This window comes from Canis lupus, chromosome 27 (assembly GCF_003254725.2).
Source record: "Canis lupus dingo isolate Sandy chromosome 27, ASM325472v2, whole genome shotgun sequence".
Lineage (NCBI taxonomy): Eukaryota > Metazoa > Chordata > Mammalia > Carnivora > Canidae > Canis > Canis lupus.
In genome coordinates this window covers 40873761-40898056 of record NC_064269.1, presented here as the reverse complement: position 1 = coordinate 40898056, position 24296 = coordinate 40873761, and the positions used below count along the sequence as shown (strand labels likewise).

Genomic DNA, 24296 nt, shown 5'->3' with positions numbered 1-24296 from the left:
CAACACCCTAGAGATGTTTCTCATGTGTCAGCAAAGCTGATATTCACCCTGGGTGTACCTGCCCAGTGACAGGGCTGGCTCCTGCCTCTGCTAGCCAGACTTCTGTTCTGACTGGTCAGTTCCCATGCTCAAGCAGGGGTGCGTGTTTTGAACATTGCCCTGCGTGTTAAAACATTGGGGTTGTCTTATTCGTTTGAACTGCTGTGTGGTGCTCTGCAGGACAGAGCTGACATTTTTATGTCATCTTGCATTGTTAGCACATATTTCTATTTTTCCAGTTGTTCAGTATTTCGAACAACATTGCCCTACCATCCTGTACCTGCCTTTTTGTGAACATGTGTGAAAATGTGAAGTATTCTCTCCAGAGCCACTTGTACAATAGAGACATTTGTGATCTCTCTGTGGTCTGGGGTGGGACCCTGGAGCGTCTGGAACCACTGTAGGCATAAGACCAAGAACAGGCAGGCCACCCTGGCTGTAGGCTCTTAGGATTCAAGATCACCTGGGGAGATTCGTGCCTTGGGGTCCCCTCTCTCCCGCCCCTCAAACTCTCACCCAAGGAAATCTAATTTAACCAAACCAGAGTGACTCCTAGGCACCAGTATTTTTTTTAAAAACTTCCGTAGGTGTTTCCAACGTATAGTCAAGGTTAATAACCATTAACAAAGGACCTCTAAGTCTTTTATAAAGGTCCGATCAAAAGACTTAAAACCTGAAAAGAAAAAGTATTAACAGAATAAAAGCAGGGAGAACAGAAAAGGGAAAGGGGGGGCTTTCATCCCAGAATGCTGAGGCAGCCCCACCTTCAGCCCCACAAGTCAGACTGGATCTTGGGGAGGGCGGATGCTGCAGTCTCACCTGTGAATCTCCGTACACATTCACTCCCTCTAAAAATCTCTCTAAAGGGGATCCCTGGGTGGCGCAGCGGTTTGGCGCCTGCCTTTGGCCCAGGGCGCGATCCTGGAGACCCGGGATCGAATCCCACGTCGGGCTCCCGGTGCATGGAGCCTGCTTCTCCCTCTGCCTGTGTCTCTGCCTCTCTCTCTCTGTGTGTGACTATCATAAATAAATAAAAATTTAAAAAAAAAATAAAAAATAAAAAAAAATAAAAAAAATAAAAAAAAATAAAAATCTCTCTAAAATGAGACCAACCCTACATCAGTGCTTTCCACCCTCTGTGAAGATAAGGACTCCTTTTAGAGCCGTAGAACTATTCTGTATGAGGCCATAGTGGTGGATTCATGACATTAAACATCCAGGAAAACCCACAGACTGTGCAACACAGGGAGAGGCCGCTGATAAGGTTCATGAACTTCAGCTAATAATTGTGTATCCATCTTGGTCCATCAGTTATAACAAATGTATCACACCAATGCAAGATGTTAATCACAGAAGGGCGTCTGCCAGATTGGAAGCCTATAAGGGAACTCTGTACTTTCTGCTCAATTTTTCCGTAAACCTCCTCAAAAACATAAAATCTATTAATTAAGAAGAAAATCTCCCCATCAGGAGCCCCTCCCTCTGCCTTTCCCCATCTCCCCAGACTAGTTGAACCTTTTAAGATCTTTTGTTTGAGAAACTGCAGAATGTCCCAGACCACCGCGAACTCCTTCAGGCTTTGTAAATTAATCTCTAGTGGATCATCCTAACAGCAAGGCCAGGCTAGAAAGAGACCATGACTACCTTGGAGTGCATGGTGACATGTTGCTTCAGTCCCCAGGCTGCTGTGTGCCAGCAACTCAGGCCTCCTTAGCCCCTGCTCGAAGTCCTCGCAGGTCATCCAAGGGTTAAGGACCTCTGCATGGTGTGAACCCCTTACACTACCTCTTCCTTCACTTCACATTTCTTTGGCCCAAGACTCCTATTTCAATGGAGTTAATCTGATTAGAGTTAAGGTGTTAATAACTTGAATGAATGCCATTAAACAGTACTAGATAAAATCTGCATTTCAACAGAGGTGCCCAAAGGGCCAGAGGCTGGAATGTCAAGCATCTGGGTAGGGCCCTGGGAGTGAGGCTTGGGAGGGGTCCCTTCCAGGACCTCTGGGGAGCCTCCCATTCTGTATCTAATAATCCCTTTCAAGAGTGTAGTGTTTTATAATTTGTAAGACAATTTAACAATAATTTTTTTCCAGTGCTGCTAAGTGTCAATACTGTGCTAGGTTCTTACATTATCTTACTTTATTTTCAAAGCAACTCAATGAGGTAAGTTGTAGGTTGAGGTATCATTGTCTCCATTTTGCAGAGGAAGTGCTTAAGGTTGGGTAAGCTAAGAAAATGACTGTGTGTGACAGAGGAGACATTCAAACCTGGTTTGAATTCTATTTTAATCCCTTCCCTTCTAATCTATGGATCCCTAACTATTAGCAGAAGTTATGAATAGCCGAATTTCTGTCACTCCTAAGTGACAACAATGGTAGGACCTCTTGTGCCTGCAGCTGTCCCTCTGCCAGAACAGACTTTCCCCTACTCCTCACCTTGCTGCTAGTCTTCCCTGGCCTCTTGGCCCTGCATGGTTAATATTATCAGCTCTGTTTGGAGAGATCCCCAACTTCCCCAATCTGACTCTGCCTTCGAGCCAGCTTTGAGACAGGATATTTTGGCCCTCAAGGACCTGTAGATTGAGCTATTGTGGGCCAGGCCATGGCAGCGTATGGTAAAGAGACCAAGAACCTGTAATTCACTATTCTTGTATCTGGGTGTGCAATATCAAATATGACTACTAAGGTGAGGTCCCTGCCCTCAGAAAACTCCTGTCCACTAGAGGAGGAAAGAAGGGTGGGAAAGAAAGGGGAGAATGGAGAATTGAATGAATAGGCAGTTGATTTGAAAAAAACTCACAAAGGGATTCAAAATTGCCCCCCCCCCCTTGAAAAACCACTCATAGACTCTTCACACTTTCAAGGGCTCCTCTAACTCGGTCAGCTTTTCCATTCTTGCGGTCATTAGATAGGAGACAGGATAAAGCAATGTACATGAGCCATTTCAAATCTTATTCATATATTTATTCAACAAATCTATACAGGTTGCCCACTTTGTGCCTGCCACTGTTCCAAACCCTGGCTCATATAGGAGGGAAACAAGACAGATGAAACCCCTGCCTTCAGGAAGTGTCCACTTGAACCACCAGATCATAAATGAGTAATTAAGTAGATACATAGTACAATAGCAAGTGATTTTATTAAGTTCTAGGAAGAAAAAAAAAGGCCACATGAAGTTAGGGTAAGAACATATTACTTTGAGTAACAATTTGATATACATATTATGTGTCTCACAAGTATGCCAGCAACATCTATTTTTTTTTTTTTTAGCAACATCTATTTTATCTGGAAAACACAGCTCTGTCATTTGAAAATAAATTGTAAATACAGATCACAGAAGAAATGAAGATATCACACACAGAGACAAGGTAGTACTACCAGGAACATGATCTGTTGGAGAATTTGGCGCCAGACAGCCTTAGTTCAAATGCTGCTTCTCTCATTTGCTAAGTATATGACTTTGGAAACTACTTGATCCTTTTAATTTGCAATTTTCTCACTTGAAAAATTGGGCCAGTGATCTCTATCTTAAAGATGGTGGTGAAGTTTAAAATCAGTAATATTTGTAAAGTACACAATGTCTTGGCACAGTAGATGGTAACTACTATTATTAACTTTTGCTACCAAGGGCTGAGATGGTCCAAATATTTCTTCTCATTTTAATTATTGTTAGTAGAAAGCATGACATTTATATGTGTAACATTACGTATTTTTTTAAGATTTTATTTATTTATTCACGAGAGACACACACACAGAGAGAGAGAGAGAGAGGCAGAGACACAGGCAGAGGGAGAAGCAGGCTCCATGCAGGGAGCCCGGTGCGGAACTCGATCCCGGGTCTCTGGGATCAGGCCCCGGACTGAAGGCGGTGCTAAACCGCTGAGCCACTGGGGCTGCCCAACACTATATTTTTTAAAGTACTTTTACATATGCTATCTTACTAAATCCCCAGCAAATCTCAGAGTTGGGTATTATTTGGGGGACATTTCCCTGGAAACAGTATCCATATTTCTTTTTTTTCTTTCTTTTCTTTTTTTTTAAGATTTTATTTATTTATTCATGAGAGACTCAGTGAGAGAGGCAGAGACACAGGCATAGGGAGAAGCAGGCTCCATGCAGGGAGCCTGATGTGGGACTCCATCCTGGGACTCCAGGATAACTACCTGAGCTGAAGGCAGCGCTAAACTGCTGAGCCACCCAGGCTGCCCAATTATCCATATTTCATATAAGAAAACTAAAAATACATGATATATTAAAGATCAGACATGGTGAATGATAAAGCCAGAACTTAACCAAGACAGTCTGAGCCCAAATCTATCTTCCTTCTCCCTTCTGCATTTTCAATTGATTTCCAAGGGCTATTATTATTTTTGCTTCCTGAATGTCATTCAGAGCTGTTGGCTTTTCTCAACTGTTACCATTCTCATTCAGGCTACAATCTGCATCTATGACATCTAGGGGCTGCAAAGTAAAGAAACTAGTTCCTAGCATCTGCTCCTTTCTGCTTCTTGCTGCTAAGATGACCTCTCCAAAAGTGATCATATCCCCCTCTGCTTCTAACTCTTCAGGAGTTCCTATTGCTCTCAAGAAAATGTCCAGAGGCCAGTGTGGTGTGGCCCCTGCCCATCTCCCTGTCTCATTCCCCTCCAATGTTTTCCTTCAGATTCTGCATCCTACCTGCATTGGCCTCTAGTTCCTGAACACACTCTGCTTCCTCTCCCCTGGGGGCCTCTTCCTGGGCTGATCCCTCCTCCAAACACAGTTATCCTCTCCAATATCTCTCCCTGCTACTTCCCACTCATCCTTGGTATGTGCCACCCTCCCCTCATACACCCTCCCAACCTGGGCCAGATTTCTGTGTTAAATGCTGTATCAGCTAGGAATTTAATTCACTTCTAAGCAGTAAAGACCCCTGTTCTCCAAATAGTGATTTAAACAAGATGAGTTAGGGGCAACAATCAACGGGGTGGGAGTGGGGGTCTTTTCTCTAATGAAACAAACAGCAAAGACACAGGCAACCAAGACTGGTAACAGCACTACTGTGCCTACTGGTGCAGATCCCTCTTCCTCAGGTTTGTCAAAGGGCTTTCCAGAGCTCTGGACCTCACAACACCTACTCCCTATTAGAGAGAATTCCCAGAAGTCCCATTCCAGAACTTTTACTCTACCTTATTGCACCAAATTGACTCAACAGCCACGCCTGTCTTCATGAGAGGCTAGGAAAAGTAAAATTCCAATTGGCCCTACTGTCTCCTCTAACCAAACAGGGATTCAATGAGTAAAGAGGAGACTAGGCTTTGAAGAGGCCATCAGCAAGCAGTCTCTGCTACATACACTTGCACAGAACAGTCTCCCTTCCTTCATAACACTTCACTGAGTTGGAAGTAAAGCATGCAGTAGTTTGAATGTTTGAGTATTGTATGAATATCTGCCTCCCCACTGGGTTGTAAAGTCCTAAAGAGCAGAGGCTGTTTGGTTTTTGTTCATGATTAAATTGCTAATGCCTAGCACAGCACCTATAGGTGCTCTATAGACGTTTATGAAATGAATGACTGAAAAGCAAACATTAAGTAGTATCTTCTTCCTGGAGGCATGTGTAATGTATGCAATTCCAGTGACTTTGTAGTGATGAAGATAAGGTAACAACTTGATTCCTACATATCTGGGGATCTGCAGACAAATGAAAAGAACCATGGCACAAGTGGTGAATTATGGCTTCCCTAGAAGAGATGAAACATTGGATGGCTCCAGACCATAATATGTTTAAGCAGGACACTAATTCCTCCCTGGTCAGTCCTGGAGAGCACCATAGTTGCTGGCCCACTATGTAGTATTGAACAGTCAAACATAATAAGCTAGAGGCCCATGAATTCCTGACCTTGTGATATCATTAACATCCAGGGCTTGACTTGAAAATGGCAGAGTAATTCCCTGAGAGGCACACATTGTCTGGAAGCCTCTGACACACTGGAATCTATAGTAGAAGAAGTCAATCAGTAACTCCAAAACTACACTTTTCATCAACATAAACCATGAGAAGTAAGCTATTTGCCCTGTTAAGAAATCTTAGCAATGACCTTGTCAACCCTTCGTCTTACACACCAGAACACTGAGGCTCAGGAAGATGAGGTTAGAGACAGAATGAGAACCTGGAACTCAGGACCCCACTCTTCACAATAAAGCACTCAAGATCTTCAGAGGACCAGAATGCAGAGGACCCCCAGTGAGCACTGAGCCTCCTTCCCCATGTTCCTTCCTTCTTCTCTCTGAAGATATTTAAAAATGAACACACTAGAAGACAAAAGTGTCCATGTCCCATGGACAGCTTCCTTGCAAACCTCAATTTTCATCCCCTTAAATTCTCTGATGAAGGCTCTGACTTGATTGGCAGACCCAAATACAGCTCTGAGCTTGCTTAGCCAACTATTAGTAAACAAAGCAGTTTTTCCAGGCAGTTAGTGGCCACTGAATTAATTGTAAGCAGTGATTCCACAGATCGTGCTCTCAAGAAACTTAGATTCTACTAGAGTGCAGGATGCGTATCTGAAACAAATGACCAATAGATGGAAGGTGCTTGACTGACCTTTATCCAGAGAGGAGAGCCAGCTACCTCCTGTGCCCTTCCCGGAACCCTCACTTTGAAGCAAGTTGCACTGGAGACTACCATAGTAGGAATCAAATGATTACTGTTTCATGTTTTCATTTGAAATTTTAAGCTCAGGGTTTCTGACATAATTCTTTACTACTAATCTCATCATTGCTCAATAATTTTTTATAAGTCAATATTTACTGATTAACTGCCTAAATGAGTTAATTAATAGCACATGCAATATAATAATGACCTGTAGAAGACTGTGTTACAAGTAATTCAAGGAAGATTACTGTAATTATCATTTATTTAGTATGCTATGTTCCAGGCACTTAGCACACAATATCTGTAATCCTCACAACAAATATGCAAGGAAAATATTGAAAGGGGGCATCATTTGCCTATAGGCACCCCGCTTTTTAAGTAGTGGAAATAGGATCTGAACTCAATCCTGACTTCTAAGGCTCTGGTCTTCTACTGCCACACTACCTTTCAACTTTGCAGAAAGCACTTGTCCATGCAAACATAGGTCAGCCCTGTCCTTTCTACTCTGGGAGTCAAATGAAATGTGTAATTTGTTTTTCAGTCCAGCTTATGGCCCACTTTTCTGGGCCAGTAGACAAGCAACTACTTAGCAAGGGTGGGGTGAGATGTGGGAAGCGTCCTCCCTTCTGCAAATGTGTAGGAAGCAGGCAGTGGGCATTCAGAATATTTTCACCAGAAAGGTATTCTGAGAGTGATAGAACTGCTTAAAAGAAACAGGCCAAGATAAAAGGGATTTCTCATCCCCTTTACAGACGATGCTAAGCTAGCACTCCCTAACACAGAGGACAGAGGCCGATCTTTCATGTGACAGATTGTTTAGACAATGCCTTGCCTCTCTGGTGGAAAGGGTCTCGGGGTTAAATTTCCTCTAAGGACTCTCCCACCATCTCATACCCCTTGAATCACCGGAGGGAGACACATACATTGGTGCCAGTGTGGAACCGGTGATACACAGAAGGTGAAGAAGGGTGGGAGAAGGGAACAGGAGGGGCAGAAGATCCCACTGCAAACTTAATGCAGAGTTATCCATCACCCTCTGTCGACTCCAGGTTGTTTACAAAACCCTCACCTTAGTCTCCACTGGGCTGTCTTAAATAGCCCTTGCTCCTTCTTTAAGAAGGGGGCATTGATTTTGTTATAGCAAAATAAAAAACCCTAACTTTTCACCCAGGGAAGACACACCCAAAAACTGGCCTGGGGGAAATGGGGTTGCTTCCCATGTGAATTCAACACCCAGGAAGTATGGATGCTTTCTCTTAATATCTTTAAATGTTCTTCCCCCCCCCCCCCCATCTCTCTCCCCCTACACTGTTTATGTGAATTTATCTGTTATAAGCACGGGGTGAGGGAATGGAAGTGTCAAGCAACCTACTAGAGTGAGTGCCACTGATTCAAAACATAAAGAGGTAAAGAGAAGAGGAGAGAAAAGCAGATTCTCAGTCACTTCACAATGATCTGTATATCCCTTTAAAGCCTACGGCCTGGTCAGGGAACTTCTTAGGGAAAAATGAACTTCTCTTTTCCCCGTGCTCATTCATGAGTGATGGAAGATGGCAGAAGCTGCACGGTTAGCAACTGAGACTGAGAGCCATGCAATGCAGCTTTGGGGACTCTCTTGTCATTTCCACCTGCTCACACCAAGGTTCCAGAAACAAAGAAGCCAACTGGTCAACCCTAAGTCAGAAGATGGGCATTTCACCCAATATAAGGGTAAATGCTCCCCACTGCCCTCAACACAGGCCTCTCGTCTACCCTTATCTCACCCTTCACAAAATAAATGTATGCTCCGGGAACACAAATTCATTTTAATATGGCCTTACAGAAAGTGACTGGAGGCAGGTCCCCTGGCTACCTCCACCAGGAGAAAACCAAAGCATTCATAAAAATTCTTCAGTTTCTATTATCCCTGTATCTCCTGATCAGGGATGCTAGTAAATCTCAACTGACCAGTGAACTTTGGGAAACCAGAGCATCTGGCATATGAATATTTCAAGGACTTGAGTGGTAACCCTCCTGTGCAGTGTGACCCCGTCTCCCCTAGCCCATCTTGGCTCTGGGTAGCCATGGAAGCGGGCGCCTGAGAGATGGTGGTGGAGGCGTCCTCGGCTCTCCTCCTGTGGGCTGTCTGGCCAGCTGAGCTCCTGCGGTGGGCGGGGAAGCCAGCCAGGCTTGAGGTTCAGTCAAGCATCCTTCATGAATTTACTTTCCACAGGAGCTTGAACTGGCAGAACCAAAAAGCAGCTTGTCCCCAGCATGTTCTCCCTTGATTTTCATACCTCTCTGGATTTCAAGGGTAACATAATTCAAGGGTGTCTGGTTCATTGAAAATAGCTCAGCAAAGTGTGGTTTGTGAAAGCTATTTGATAACTAAGATGTCTTTCTTTCCCTCTTGGTCTTCTGAGTCCATCTATTCCAAACCCCAACCCTGGCTGGAAGCTGGAAAGGCACAACCCAAATTATAGAGGGAGCCGGGGCATCGTGCAGAAGTGGATTTAATCCTTCAAAATACTCCATGATTTTTATCCCTAATTCACAGCCAAGAACACTGAGGCCCAGATAAGGACATGCTAGTTTGTAAATAAGCCAAGTGTTGAATAAGATTGCCTGAGTCCAGAGACTTTCTTTTCCACTGCATGGCACCACATCCCCGGGAAGCAGGCTTCTCAGCCCCAAGGATGCCTCCCAATAGTTTATGCTCCCATTGGCTTTTTCTTCTGTTTCCTCATTCTGAAGCCCTCCGCTAGCAGGCATCTAGAAGGATCATCTCAGTTCTCCAGCAAAACGGGTCTCATTTATACTATGCTATTGCCATTGGAAGTTTGCTAGGTCATTAGCCACTGATCCTGGTGGCTTGGGGAGGAAGTATTATGCGTGTGGTGTACAAAAGTGCCATGACCAGTTCTAACTGTGAGTGTGCCACACAGAGGCTGTGTTGTGACAGGCCTTAGGTTCCTTATCTGTAAAACAAGAAGATGAGACTGCTCATCTTCAAGACTCCTTCCTACTCTGACAATCTGCAAGGCTGAGTCAATACAAACATCCTGGTGCCAGAAGACTATGCTATTCCAGAGGCATCTGAAGACACATTCTGGCCCCCCTCTCTGCAAGGGCTGCAGTTACAGCCACAAGGATTCAGATTAGAGAAAAGGGCTGCCTGACAAGCTGTGAAACACAGGAACACTTAGGGAGGGCTTACAGAATTTCTTTCCCAGAAAATATACACCTGTCACCCTAGCTAGGATTAGTCTCTCTAATAAGACAAACAACAAAAAACTTTAGGACCCGTTAACCTGGAAAGACACAGCTGAGAATGGACATGAGCCGTGTGAAGAGAGACAGGGTAGATGTGTATGTCCAGTTCAGAAAATCAAACCTGAACTGTCTCCTCTACAGAGTTGCCCACCCCAAATAAGATAATATCTCTGAAAGCATTTTGCCAGGACAAGGACAAGAGATTTGTATTGTGTACAGGAGCTCGGGGTTCTCTCTTGAGGTCGTAAGGATAAACAAAGGCAGGACTGTAAGCCACCCACCTGACAGGAGTAAGGCTGAGAAGTATAATATACTCCAAAAAAAGCTGGAAGATAGTTCATGAGTATCAAGGATTCAAAGTTAAAATCAAAGCATCCCACTGTGGCTTAGCTTGACCAAAAACCGCCTCATCTACCTCCATTATCATCCATCACTCTTCCATTTTTTTTTAAGATTTTATCTATTCATTCATGAGAGACACAGAGAGAGAGAGAGGCAGAGACACAGGCAGAGGGGGAAGCAGGCTCCATGCAGGGAACCCGACGTGGGACTCGATCCCAGTCTCCAAGGATCACACCCCGGGCTGCAAGCGGCACTAAACCACTGTGCCACCAGGGCTGCCCGCATCACTCTTCCTATACGTATGTTTTACATTTTTCCTTCAATTCTCCCCACACCTTACAAGAGCAGTTCAGGGACTGCTTACCCCAGTCTACAGATGACAAGACTGAGATCTGAAGGGGTTCCATGAATTGTCCAGGGTCATATAACCAGCTGAGAAGCTCTTCCAGCTCCAGATGAAGGCCTCTCTCCTTTCTACCAGCCTTTGGCTCTCTTCTGTGATTCCTTCCTTTGTTTGAGTTCATCCTTTCAACAGATACTTAGCAAGCATCTTTGAAACACAGAAACAGTTAACTAGAGTAAATTTTCCTTCTAATCTCATTGTGCAATTAGAATATTTCAGTGGAATAGTGGGGCACCTGGGTGGTTCAGATGATTAAGCATCCTGCTTTTGGTTTTGGTTCAAGTCCTGGTCTCAGGGTTATGGGATTGAGCCTTGTATCGGTTTCTTCCCTCAGAACAGAATCTGCTTGAGATTCTTATCCCATTCACTCCCCTCTACTCCTCCCCATTCACATTCTCTCTCTCTCAAATAAATAAAATCTTGAAAAAAATTCAGTGCAATAGTAACATCATGCCATGTGTCTGTTCTAAAATCACCACTGTCTTCTCCATCATGAACTTTCCTTCCCATGCCAATGAGGTCTAGCCCCAACCCCCACCTCATCTCTTGTTTCTTCCAGTCTCTCTCTCTGTGATCTAAGCACACTGATCTTTCAAGGGCTTAATTATTCCTGTCTCAGGACCTTTGAACATGCCATTTCCCTGTATACACACATCTGCACTATTCTCAGAATTCAAGCCTGACCTCAAATATCCTGTCCTCAGAGAGGATTTTCCTGACTAGCCTACATCATCAATACACACAGGCTCTCTTGTCATAAGACTCTGTTTTCTTTATAACACTATCATAATCTACAATTTTCTCATTTATTTTTACTTTTTTGCTGTCTTTCTCCCCCCACCCACCCTCAGGAATGCAAATTCCAGGCATGGGGGGCCTTGTCTGTCTTGTTCACCGAAGTAGCTTTCTATCCTATGTTTTACATGTAACAATCACACAGGAAATATTTATTGAATAAAGTCATGAATTACTGATCAGAGTATTTAGTGCATGACATTCAATTGCACTATGTACTCCATGCAGCTACAGATGGAAACCAAGTCTTCAGGTTCCACTGAAATCTAATCACCCACAAAGAAAAAGTTGCAGTAGGGATAGTCAGATTCACATGCAGTGGCAACTTCCTCCATCTTTTGCTTTGTTTGTTTTTTTGCATATGGCCTCAGTTTGTGAACACAGCTTCTTCAGCTCCCAGGCTTCCCTTGGAGTCCCAGTCTCTGAGAAATGCTGAATATGAGAAAAGTATCAATTAACAGTAAGCAGTGGACAGCAGCCTCTTCTAAGCAGTCATGAAATAAAAAATGCTGACAGGTTCACAGAGAGGGCTGTGTGTCTAGCCAGAGCAAAGACTTTCACTCCTGGACTCAAAACAGATCTATAAGAAATCAATCTGGCAGCTCTCAGGTTGAATCTCTTTCAGTAGTTTTTCCCCTCATAGTTGGCACCTTTTCCTTAGTTACCTCTCACTCTTATTTTCCCCCTCCCCTCCTCTCCCTTGCTTTTATGAAAGGAGCTGGAAAATGCATTTACATGAAGGCATAAATGACTGATAACCTCCTGCAGATGAAGAAAGAAAAGAGCCACACCAAGGAATAAAGTTATAGTGGAATTCTAAGCATCTACAACAACTAGATAGGAGTGTTCTCCTGGTTCCTTCTTGCCTGGGGTGTCTTGGAAGAAAGACCTCCCAAGCCATCTAATCATGCTGGATCCTGAGTCTGTGGGTAAAAACACCTTCCTGCAAGGTTAAAAGCAGTAAATAGTCACATGGCCTGAAGATAAATCTGAAGAGAATCTTCAAGAAATGGCAGGGCCTTGTTTGCATCCACCATTTTTGTGAGAAATTTCCATTGGCAGGTATATCTTAAAGGCATCCGGTTGTAGAACTCTTAATTCTTCATTCATTCATTCATTCATTCATTCATGAGAGACACAGAGAGAGAGGCAGAGACACAGGTAGAGGGAGAAACAGGCTCCATGCAGGGAGCCCAATGTGGGACTCGATCCTGGGACTCCAGGATTATGCCTTGGGCCGAAGGCAGGCACCTAACAACTGAGCCACCCAGGGATCCCCTAGAACTTTTAACTCCTATCTTAACACAGTAATATGGAATGTAACCAGAGAGATGAGTGTGGGTTTAAGGAACTTTAAAAAATATAATTGCTCATTTACAATGCACTTCTTTAGAGCTGCAGGCATGGGGATAAAACTCGTGTCAAGTTCCTTACTCAGTTTGAATTATGTAGCATTAATATGACTGAGAAGAGTGTAATAAATATAGCTTCTATTTATTCAACAATGCTTTGCCTAATTTTCACAAGCATCCTATGAAACAGCCATGATCATCCTCATTTTTCAAACAAAAAGAAAACTGAGGGTCACAGTAATATACACACCTGCACAAGTTCATATAGCTAGACAATGGCAGAGCCGCGATTCCATCTGATCTGAAGACCCTGATCTTTCCTTGAGCTTTCTTCTTCACATTTGTAACTCAGAGTAACCTACTGAAGAATGAGCTTGTAATTCTCAATCAAATGTATGTAACTGTACATTTAACTTCCCAAACTAGAAGTGAAAGTTCAGACTAAGTTTTCAGTCATTTGCTTCAGGTTTTTGGTTCAGATACAGGATATTCGTGTCTTCAAACAAATATTTACTGAGCAGATACTACGTTCCTGATGATACTGTTGGAGGGGGCAGATATCCAGCAGCAAATAGAACTGCCCAACAGTCTTGACTTCAAGGAGCTTACATTCTAGTCTGGGTAAGGTAGAGAATAAGCAAGTAAGGAAAGTGTAGATGATGTCAGGTAGTGGGAAGTGCTGTGGAGTAAAATAAAACAGAGAGTAGAACGTGGCATGCAGGATCAGGAGTTGCAATTTATGTAGTCTGCTCAGAGGAGGTCTCACAGAGAAGAAGGGGTTTGAGTAAAGACATGACAGAGGTGGAATTTGGGGAGCAAAGCGGGTAAATATCTGGGGACAGCTTATTCCAGAAGGAAGGGCAACAAGGACAAACGTTTTAAAATGGGATGTGTCACTTTTGCTCAGTTAATTACAAAAATAATTAATGTTGTGAAAAATATCAGCCTTGTAAGTTGTTTGATATAGTAAATGCCAGAATAAGAGAAAAAAAAAATTTCTTGAGAGAGAATCAGAATGAAGGGTTATCTTTGGAGAGGGCCGGGATTGCCTGAAGGGTGAAACCTGCTAAGGTGCTAGAAATGCTTTCTATCTAGATCCAGATGGGATTCAACACTTAGTCATCTCCTGTACACTTAGGTTTGTGTACTTCATTGTATGAGGTTATACCTCAATATGAAGATTTAAAAAAAAATTTTTTAAAGAAGCCTTAGTTTTTCACTTCTGGCCTCTGAAGTTCCATGATATCAAAATTTTTAGTGCACATTTCATGGTTCCTTCTTTGCTAGCTCTGCCCAAGGCCATAAGGGTCACTCAGAAAAACAAAAGCTTAGAGATCAGGGTTCAAGTCTCTGCTGGATGACCTTGGGAGAAGTGATCATTCTCTCCAGATCAGACGGAGTGTGTAAGCCATGAAGTAGGGCTGGTAGTGATGGTATCCACCTTACAGAGTTACTGGAAGACCAACACAAGGTAAAGTCTGTAAAAGTTCTTGCTTTTAAGAAGAGTAGGGGAAAATTTTGCCACCCCAAAGTGTGTGTCCATGGCATGTGGGTTGTTTTACGCTAATTATTTTTAAGAAACAAGACTCAAGAAGACATTGTGACCTCCCCGCTAACTGTCCCGAAAAATTTGTTTGGAGGACCTACTCCAGGAAGGCAGCTATTACCACAGACAACGACGGAATAATATGAACTAGGTGTGGCAGACAGGAACTTAGCAAAGTCTGTTTGTTAAAATTCCTCTCTGGGACCCATTGTTTCTGCATAGTCCAACAAACATTTGTTTACCAAACGTTTGGCCTTTTTTATCTTCCTGTGAATTGTTTTCCTTCCCTTTGAAGTCCCAGCCGCCTATCCCTTCTCCTTAATTTTGGATGGCATGTAAGCCTCAACTGCCTGACTGACTGTGGACCTCATATTCTTACGGAACCCTAGTACATATGTAATTAAATTTGATTTTTTCCTGCTAACATCTCAAGTCAATTTAATTCTTAGACCAGCTAAAAGAATCTTGAAGAGGAGAGGGTGTTTCCTCCTCAACACAGAAAGCTTACTTAACATTATAATTAGACATGTAGCCAATACTTCATCAGGAGTGCCTACCAGGTCACTGCTGTGGTCAGCTACTACCTGGTTATTTGCTCTTGAGCTTGTCACCCTCTGCTGGGCACTGGGTACTGCATGTACAGCAGGTCCTCAGCCACGTGACATTCTATATATAGCAAGGGGGCAAAATTAGTCCTGTTACTTTGGGGTAATACTCTGTCTAGAATGACCTCCTAACAGAGTTAGTCATACCCGACAATCTCACAGGGTTTAATTAGTGGCGCTTTCTGTTACCGCTACCTCAACCCTACTGGACTCAAACATGAGCTCCCTGGGCAGAGAGACCGATGTGAGAGGTGGTAAGGTTAATTCATATGTCTGGACCCACATAATGGAGGCCACTGCAGTGGCCCGGACCAGGTCACAAATCTAAACCTAAGTCAGCCTGTACTTTCAGGAAACATCTATGGGGGCAGGGGAGGTAACATACTCCAATCACAGTCCTCCAGCTCAGCTTTAGCTAGCTCATCTTACTCTGAAAAATAGGACCTGCTAACCAGTCTTGCCATTTCTGCATTGTCTCTTCTCAGGCTCTATAAAATTCAAACTTGTCCCAGATCCCTCAGGAAGTATCCCCCTGCCTGTGAGGCACTATACTTCCCTAATCCCTGGATTATTTTCCCTTGAATAAAGGACATCAGACTCACTACTAAATTGCTTTGGCAGAGGTGAAGGCCCTGCAGTGCTGAGAAGAGCACCTCTCCTCTACGAGTAGGCCTTGCAGCTAGGTCACACTTGTCTTCCCTAGCTCCTTTAGTATGAGTTGTCTGAGGATGGACTGCTTGCAAGGAGACAATAATGAGGAGCATTTTCTGTAGAGAATTTAAAAACAGTAATGAAACTGAAATCATGGACCTGACATGTACCTGCACTTCTAAACAAAGTCATTGAAAAAATGCTCCCTGCCCCATCAAACCTTATATTGGTCTCAGTTTTAAATAGTTGCTATGATTACTGTTGAGTTTATACATACAGATACACACTTACATGACTCAAATTAGCCCATTTTAGTGAACATTGTATTCCATATAGTAGTTAATTTCAAGAACTCCCAGTTACGTAGTCCTGTTTCCCTGACCCACCCTACCCCTGAGGACTCACTAAAGGACTCTGTTTCCAAGGGTATGTTTCCAGGGCATAGTGGTTCAGAATTGTTGGAACTCTCCTCCAGACTCACTTCATATCTTCGCTCCCTGTGGTATCATATCTTCTCACATTTATATAGCCGATTTGAAATAAACGGGGTGATACATATATATTTTGGTCTTTGTCCACAGTTCCTGGCTCAGCTTCTCACTCTTGGAATTTCCTGAGTGATAAGAGCAATGGGAACATCTTTTGTTACAATATTCGATCTTTTGTCCTCAGTTCCTAAAATCACTTCAGAGCCATAAAGGTGAAATGAGTGTCTTGTTATTCATAACAAGCCCCTTTCCACCACAAATGGGCTTATGTTAATGAGGTGACTTTTGGAAAGTCCCTAGGGATGGGGGCTAGTTGCCAGAGGAATCAACCAAGGTTTGAGTGTCAGAACTTCCAGTCCCACACCTTCCTGGAGGGAGTGAGGTTGAAGATTGAAGACTATCCAGTGGCCACTGATTTAACCAATCACGACTATGTAATCGTGCCTCCATAAAAACCAAAAGGAAGGATTCAGAGAGTTTCCAAGGTTGGTGAACTGAATGCATCTGTGAGCTGGGAAGATGGCACTTCCCAAACTCCACTGGGACAGAAGTTCTAGTGTTCAAGACCCTTCTGGACCTCACTCAATGTAATCTCCTTGGTAATAAATCGGTACCTAGTAAAAAAAAAAACAAAAAACAAAAAACAACAACAACAACTGGTGTCCTGAGTTCTGTGAGCTGCTTTGGCAAATTAATCAACCCAAGGAGTGGGTCATAGGTACCTCTGATTTATAGCTGATTGGTTAGAAGCACAAGTAATAACCTGAACCTGAGATTGGTGTCTGAAATGTGGGGAGTGCTGTACGACTGAGCCCTTACCTGTGGGATCTGACACTGTATCCAGGTAGACAGCATCAGAATTGAGTTAAATTTGTGAGGCACCCAGACAGTGTCCACTGAGATCTGGAGAATTTCTTGATGGTGGTGAAAAAAAACCCAGACATTGGAAAAGATAACAGTGCAGTGAATGTAGAGGCAGTAAGGACTCAGAATCTTATTTGGGTTTAAATTCTAAAACACTAGAACAGAGTGTGAACTGCAGGGTATAATATTTTCCTTGGTAACAGTTCATTTTGGACCATGCCTAAAGTGTTTTCCTAAATTTGGATATCTTTAATATTATTGTTTATCTTTTTTAAATTATTATTTTAAAACTGTAGAACTAATCAAGAAAATGATTATTATAGAAAATAATTTTGAGGAAATAGGGAGGAGTGAATAATAAATTGATCTATTCCAGGCATCAAATATACTAGGCACACTGAAGACTGTGTAGCCCTTAACCAAACACTGAAATCCAACTGTGGACATATTTGCTCTCAGGCTGTGTGCTCTCCTACATTATCATTATTTTTTTTTTTTTAAGGACTTTCTTTTTGGAGCACCTGGGTGGCTCAGTTGGTTGAGTGTCCAACTCCTGATTTCGGCTTGAGTCATTATCTCAGGGTTGTGAGATCCTAGGTGTGGAGCCTGTTTAAAATTCTCTCTCTCCTTCTGCCTCTGCCCTCACTGATCTGCAAACATGTGCTCTCTCTCTCTCAAAAAAAAATTTTTTTAATAATAAATAAATAAATTTATTTTTAAGTAATCTCTTCATCTAATATGAGACTCGAACTCACAACCCTGAGATCAAGAGTCATATACTCTACCAACTAAGCCAGTCAGGTGTCACTCCCCTACATTATTATTGCTACCATTCTAGGATAGTTTCAGATATAGCCCCATTAGGATGCAAGGGAGCAATGCAGCTGACCCATAAGATCTCTGTAGTTATTCATTCACTCAAAAAAAAAAAAAAACACTTATTGGGCACCTTTACTGTATGCTTGGCATGTTCAGAGCACTTGACCCTAGAGAAGGCTATAGAGCTAAGGAAACTACGATTTCCCTCTTAATTCCAAAATTGAGAAAAATAGCAACAGATCAAGGTTAAATATCTTAGTCTTTAAATGGCTACAATTATGGTATCATTTCCAAAACACACCTATTAAAAAAAGGGGTTTATAGGAAGAAAACACACACTTATAATGTAGTAGTGGATAGACAGAAAGCCCGTTTATGTTATTATATATTTATAAGATGAGTCCTAACCTGCTGTTAAGAGACCAGTAATTGTAGAGAAACTCCCTCATAATGGTGAGCAACGCATGATCCAACATCATCCAAGCATTTAGAGAGCCTCTTGACATGTCTCTGGAACATGTTGTAAAGTGCATTTTCCTGATTTATTTAGTAAAAGCAATTCTTCTTGCTCATTATTCCTCTTATTATCATTGGTAATAATAATAACAGGGTGTTTGAACATGTTACTTTAGCTCTGGGATTGGCCAGAAGGGAGGCTTATATCCTATTTTATTACTCATCTAATAGTTGAGACCTGTGAACCAAGTGGGGTGTGTACGGGATGGAGAAGAGACACTGCCTTAAGGGCTGTGGGAAGGATGGTTAGTACCACAGGTGTATCTGTGGCAGGAGAACTCCTCCCATCCTTGTTATTCCTCAATAATAGGATGCTGAGAAGATGCTGGTCCTGTCAGTGTCTCAGACCATGTCTGAAGGATGTCAAACATCACAAGTGGAAATGCTCCAAAACTGAGGTAGTCTTTGATTTTGAACTCATTTCTGCCATTGTGGAGATGTGAGGCCCCATTCTTTCTGTGACATGTAGGCACCATGATGGCCTCCTTGATTAGACCTTTGAAGAGACAGCTTACCAGAAGCAGCCATAGCACATAGGGAAGACAGTCTTTTATTTTGGACACTGATCCAGAAAAGGCAAGGGTGGCAAAAACTATGAGATGTGGAAGCCAACTTCTTTTGTAAGAGCACGTGTGGAATCTTTCTCCCTGGTTTAAAAACAATAACTAGCAATTTCACAACCTGCTGAGTCTACAAGAGTCTTAGCCTCATGTCATCTTACCTGTGACCAGCCTGACTCCCTGTAGAACATAGGTTCAATCCTCTTTGCCCTAGACACAAAGGAGCTAAAAATCAACTTGGGAACACCAGGAAAAGGAGGCTCCAGCTTTGACCTGGGTTTGAAGTTCTGCTCTTCCATTTACCAGAGGTGGTAACTGAGGTAGTTAGTTGCTCAAATATTCTCAGCCGCATTTTCCTCATCTCTGTAATGCAAACCATAATGGCAAGGATATAGGTTCATTAGGGGACTGAGGCAAAACTGTATGTCCAACAGCTAGCATTCAACCAATGTTGTTCTCATTACAGTCCGGCCCACAGGAGGCTGTGGCACTCAGTGCTTCCTCAAAGTCTTGAGGCATTCTCCTTTCCACATTCTAGAAAAGGTCAGAATAAAGAAAGTGAATCGGATGGTTTTCATTTGTTTCCTCCCAAGGAACTTAAAGATAAATTTGGTCAAGATATTACCTCATTGATGTTTAAGGGCAAAGTATAAGAACTTCCATGCTTTAGATAGAGAAACTGAGGCTTGGGGAAGTTAGGGAATTGCTTAAAATCATAATGAGCTGGAGCTTTCACTCTGGAAGTACTAGGGGTTGGGGTTTGTTTTTTTTTTTCCCCCTAAGGGTGCTTTCCACTATTATCATGTTGGTGACAAGAATAAAATTTATATATATAAATATATATATACCACCTCCTCAGTGCCCGGGTGACAAGAAAATTCTAGCTGCAGTATGAGTACAATGAATTAGAACCAATATTGGTAAACAGAGCTCTTTACAGTTTACAAATAATTTCCACAAAACATCTCCCTAATTTTGTAATCTGAAATTTCAAAAGTACTTTCAAGATGAGTATTACTATTAACATGTACAATTGAAAAAGTAATTCTAAGATGTTCCTTGACCTGTCTGAGAAGTCACAGTACTCAAATAAGTAGAGCCCAGATCAGTGTGACTCCAAACAAGTTTCCACCATTATGCGTTATACACTATTCTTGCACATGTAATGTAAACATTGTATGAGTATTTTGCTTAAAGTATACTTCTCTACCCTCACATCCCGCATCACCTGCCCCTTTCATTTTTTCTCTCACTCCACGAGGCTTCCAGCTTTCAAATCCTTGCTCCACTGTTTGTTTTGCCTTGATTTGTACCTTCCTTTCAGATCTCAAGGTATCCTGATTCTTCACCTCATCCAAGTGCTCCCAACTCTCCGAGAGCATGCTGTGAGACATGAACCTGTAGATTACTACTTTACCTTCCGACTTTAAAACTCAATCCTCCATAAGGGATAATTAAAGATTTGTGGGCTTGATGTTTATGTAATTTAGGGGGGCCCTCTATAGGTAAGAAAAACAAAATTAGGTACAGAACCTTGGAAGAAGCTCTTCCAGATGAGGAGGCCTAAAACTCATGCTTCATGGGTTCATAGCAGATTCACAGACTGCCGATGTCCCTGTGTAAGATACAACTCCAGTTGGGCTACCTGTTAAGTGAACCCACCTGGGGCCAGAGGCTGAGGCTGCAGGCCTATACGCTCCACTCTTAACAGCATGGTCAAGAAGGTGTGATGGTTTCCATTTTATAATTTGATTCCTCTCTAGTTTATTGTTTGCTACTTGAGTTTGAGTTTTTTGAACTCAAGGAAACTGCTTTCTATTTCTTGGTAGGACTTCTCATTGAGTCCAACACAACTCTGAGTTCAGAAATGTTATATGAATGAAAGGATGTTTGAACAGATGAATAGATAGAGTATGATCCAATAACTACTTGTTGATTTCTAGCAGACAATGTGATGATTTTAATAATTATCCCTTATTGATTGTCTCTTACGATTCATTCATTCTTCATATGTTATCTCTGGTCAGAGCACTCCTGAAGGGAGGGAGTTATTATCTCTATAGCCGAGAAGACTGAGGCTCATAGTGGTTAAGTCACCTGCACAAGCTCAGACGGTAAGTGGCAGAGCCCGAGCCCATCACTCTAAAACCTAAGTTCATTCCACCTCACTCTACACCTTAGAAGCAAGAAACAGGCTACTCCAATTAGGTAAACTGAGTCCACCTCACTTTAGAATGTTAGATGCAAGAATCAGGCTACTTCGATCAGGTGAACCGAGTCTCACATGGCTGGGCACATGCTCACTGTGTCTGCTTTACCTGTAAATGAGGAAGTGAAGGGAAGTCCTTTCTCATGTTAGCGGGCTTTGTCTTCTGCATTCCCTGTTCCCACAGCACCTTGGACATGCTCTTCCCAGTAACATACTAGTCTCATGAGTTTGAACGGTGGACAAAAATACTCTCAATGAATCTCCAGTAAGAAATTGAATTAAATAAAAGTTAGCTTGGCAAACAGAATAACCATGCCAAGGAGACCAGAGTGTTGGGGACCACACTGGGGAACAACAGCCAGGGCCCCAGCAGAGAGGAGGAGGTGAGCAAGATACTCTGGTGCTTTTGCCTTCTGCCCTAGACTGCTCTGCAGATAAACCAGCAGAAAGATGCCCTTTGTGGTAAGACTGTGATCATAGGGGAATGTGAGAATGAATGCCAGATTCCCACCAAGTGCTGTAATGAGATCTCTCTTGGGCAATTTTTTATTTGATGAAAATATGGTGGTGCTTTTAAGAAGTTTCAAGAGCCTTAGGCAAAAGATGCTCTGATAACTTTGGAATGAGGTGCTCAAAGGCTTCTACCTCCATTATGCCACTGAAGTCTCTACAGCCCTTTTAGGATGAGGAGGGAGGCAATCACAGTAATTCCCATTTTATAGAGGGGAAATTGGGAACCTAGGATCACAGAACCCAGAAAGTCATTGTAATTCATTCTATATTTGGCATAGCATGTGATTGTCCCAAAAAGAAGTTTCTGGAAGACAAAGCGAACTGGAATTTTCTTTTGTATTAACCTTTGTATTGCACTAGCAATCTAGCACCACAGAAGATTTGGTATTCTCAGAATCCTGGCTGATACTGGGGAAAGCGGCTGTTTGAACATGGTGAGAAGGACTATGGTGACTGTGGCTCACAGCAGAGACCTGAATTCATGCTACAGTAACAGCACAAAGGATGTGAGGTAATTCATCTGTCCCCAAGTCCTTGAATACTGAGGCCCAAAGACCTTGCAGAGTCCTTCCAGCTCAGTGACACATCACTCATGAGGTGACCCACAAAAAAGAGAGGGCAGGGAGATTGGAATCCACCTGTTCTTCAGTTTATATCCCAGGTCTGTAGTTCATGATTCAGTCAATAAATGAATGTCTGGCTTTGCCTGGAGCCCTGGCAGAAGAGGACATGTACTCCTCAGCTCCCCTTTTAAGAAAGGACTTGAAGAGCGTGCCTAGATAACAGGTGCCAGATTTTAGCTCCCTCAGGGTCAACTTCAACTACTTTGGAGGGACCAGGCGGGAGTGAGGTGGTTGTATGAAGACCCAATTATTTTTCCCCTGAGGGAGAATCCTCGGTTGAGCAGTCCTTCCTCTGTAGCTCCCCATCGAGCTGGCAGAGACTTTAGGTGTGCATCTTATGGGTCCCCCCGCCCAATTCTGCTTGCTTTCCTTCTTTCACACATGCTCCCCTCAAAATCCTGTGCACTCCTTTTTTCTTTTTAATTTCATTTATTTATTCATGAGAGACAGAGACAGAGAGAGAGAGAGAGAGAGAGGCAGAGACACAGGCAGAGGGAGAAGCAGAATCTCTGCATGGAGCCTGACATGGGTAGGACTCAATCCCAGGTCTCCAGGACCATGACCTGGGCCGAAGGCAACGCTAAACCACTGAGCCACCTGGGCTGCCCCCTGTGCACTCCTAATTCCACCTCAGCCTCTGCTTCCTGGAGAACCAACCAACACACTTCCCTTAACCTTCAAAACAATAGTGGTACCTAGTGCCAGAATGAAGCTAGAAACATTAAGATCTTATACCCAATAAGAGGAAAAGGAAGAACTCAGCCCACTGATCAGCAGAGGAAGAATAGCCTAAGTGATCAGAGGCATGCACAGAAGTGGCTAGCCCCCCGACTACACGTGCAGTCTAAATTACTCTAAGGCTTGGGTTAATTACTGCTCTAAGCCTCAGGTACCCTGTGTGTAAAATAAGAGAAGTAACACATGTTGTTAAGGGCTACGCTTCACCTATTCCAGAGACGATTCTGTTCTTAAGCCCCATGTCTGGATTGAGTACACCAATCTTCTTGCCCTGGACTTGGTGCCTTAATGAAAAGATAAGGACGTGAGTCACACATAGGGTTTTTTAGATGGCTAACCTACATCCGAATCCTAGCCTTCTACTCTATTCCACAACCTGAATTTACCTGAGTGTATGGGAAAAGCTATATACCCACACACAGGTACATTCAGCACCCATCCATGTATGATCCAGGGGAAATTTTTTGCTGGAAGGGAGAGGAGTTCCAGTCTAGCTTGGTACCAAGATGGCTTGGTTAACCCAAGAAGTGAATTCCATTTGGGAGATACAAAACCTCCAGCCTCCAGAGATCTGTTCTTTAAGGGCCAGGCAGGCAACTGTTACAGGTATCAAGGGTCAAGGACCAAGTGTGTTTTAAAAGAACACTATGTTTTAAAGTAGGATGTATGTTAAAAAAAAGTACATAAATCGAACTGTTCAACATAATTAGTCATCAGGGAAATGCAAATGAAAACCACAGTGAGAGATACCACCGCACACCCACTAGGATGGCTATAATCAAAAAGACAGATAACAACAAGTATTGGTGAGGATGTGAAGCAATCAAAAGCTTTATACACTGCTCATGGGAAAGTTAAATTGTGCAACCACTGTGGAAATTGTTTTCTGGCAGTTCCTCAAAAAGTTAAGCAGAGAGTTATCATATGACCCAACACTTCCACTCCTTTGTGCATACCCACAAGAGATGGAAACGTGTCTACACAAACACTTGTACACTAATGCTTATAGCACATTCATAATAGCCCTGAGGTAGAAACAGCCCAGATGTCTGTCAGCTGATGAACTGATAAACAAAAGTGGTATATCCACACAATGGAATATTATTTGATCATAAAAAATACATACTGATACATGTCACAACACAGATGAATCTTGAAAATGTTATGCAAAATGAAAAAAAGACACTTGCAAAAAACCACGTATTATATGATCCCATTTATACTAAATGTGCGGAATCAGCAAATCTATAGAGGCAGGAAGTAAATTAGTGATTGCTTTGGTCTGAGTAGGTGGGAGCTACAGAAAGATGATAGTTAAAGGGTACAGTTTCTTTTTGTGGTGATGT

The 24296-nt window shown here is 42.7% G+C and overlaps 1 long non-coding RNA gene across 4 annotated transcripts in view; it reads left to right on the top strand.

Moving 5' to 3' along the window:
* Positions 1 to 24296, top strand: part of LOC112669047 (uncharacterized) — a 45260-nt gene that overhangs the window by 4944 nt on the left and 16020 nt on the right. For 3 of the 4 annotated variants that reach the window (XR_004809801.2, XR_007406498.1, XR_004809800.2), the window contains exons 3-5: positions 3311 to 3408; positions 20895 to 20981; positions 21950 to 22100. This is a non-coding gene — a long non-coding RNA (uncharacterized LOC112669047). Of the gene's footprint in view, positions 1 to 3310; positions 3409 to 12181; positions 14863 to 20894; positions 20982 to 21949; positions 22101 to 24296 lie in introns of those variants that run through there. The other variant, XR_007406499.1, reaches the window with a different exon arrangement.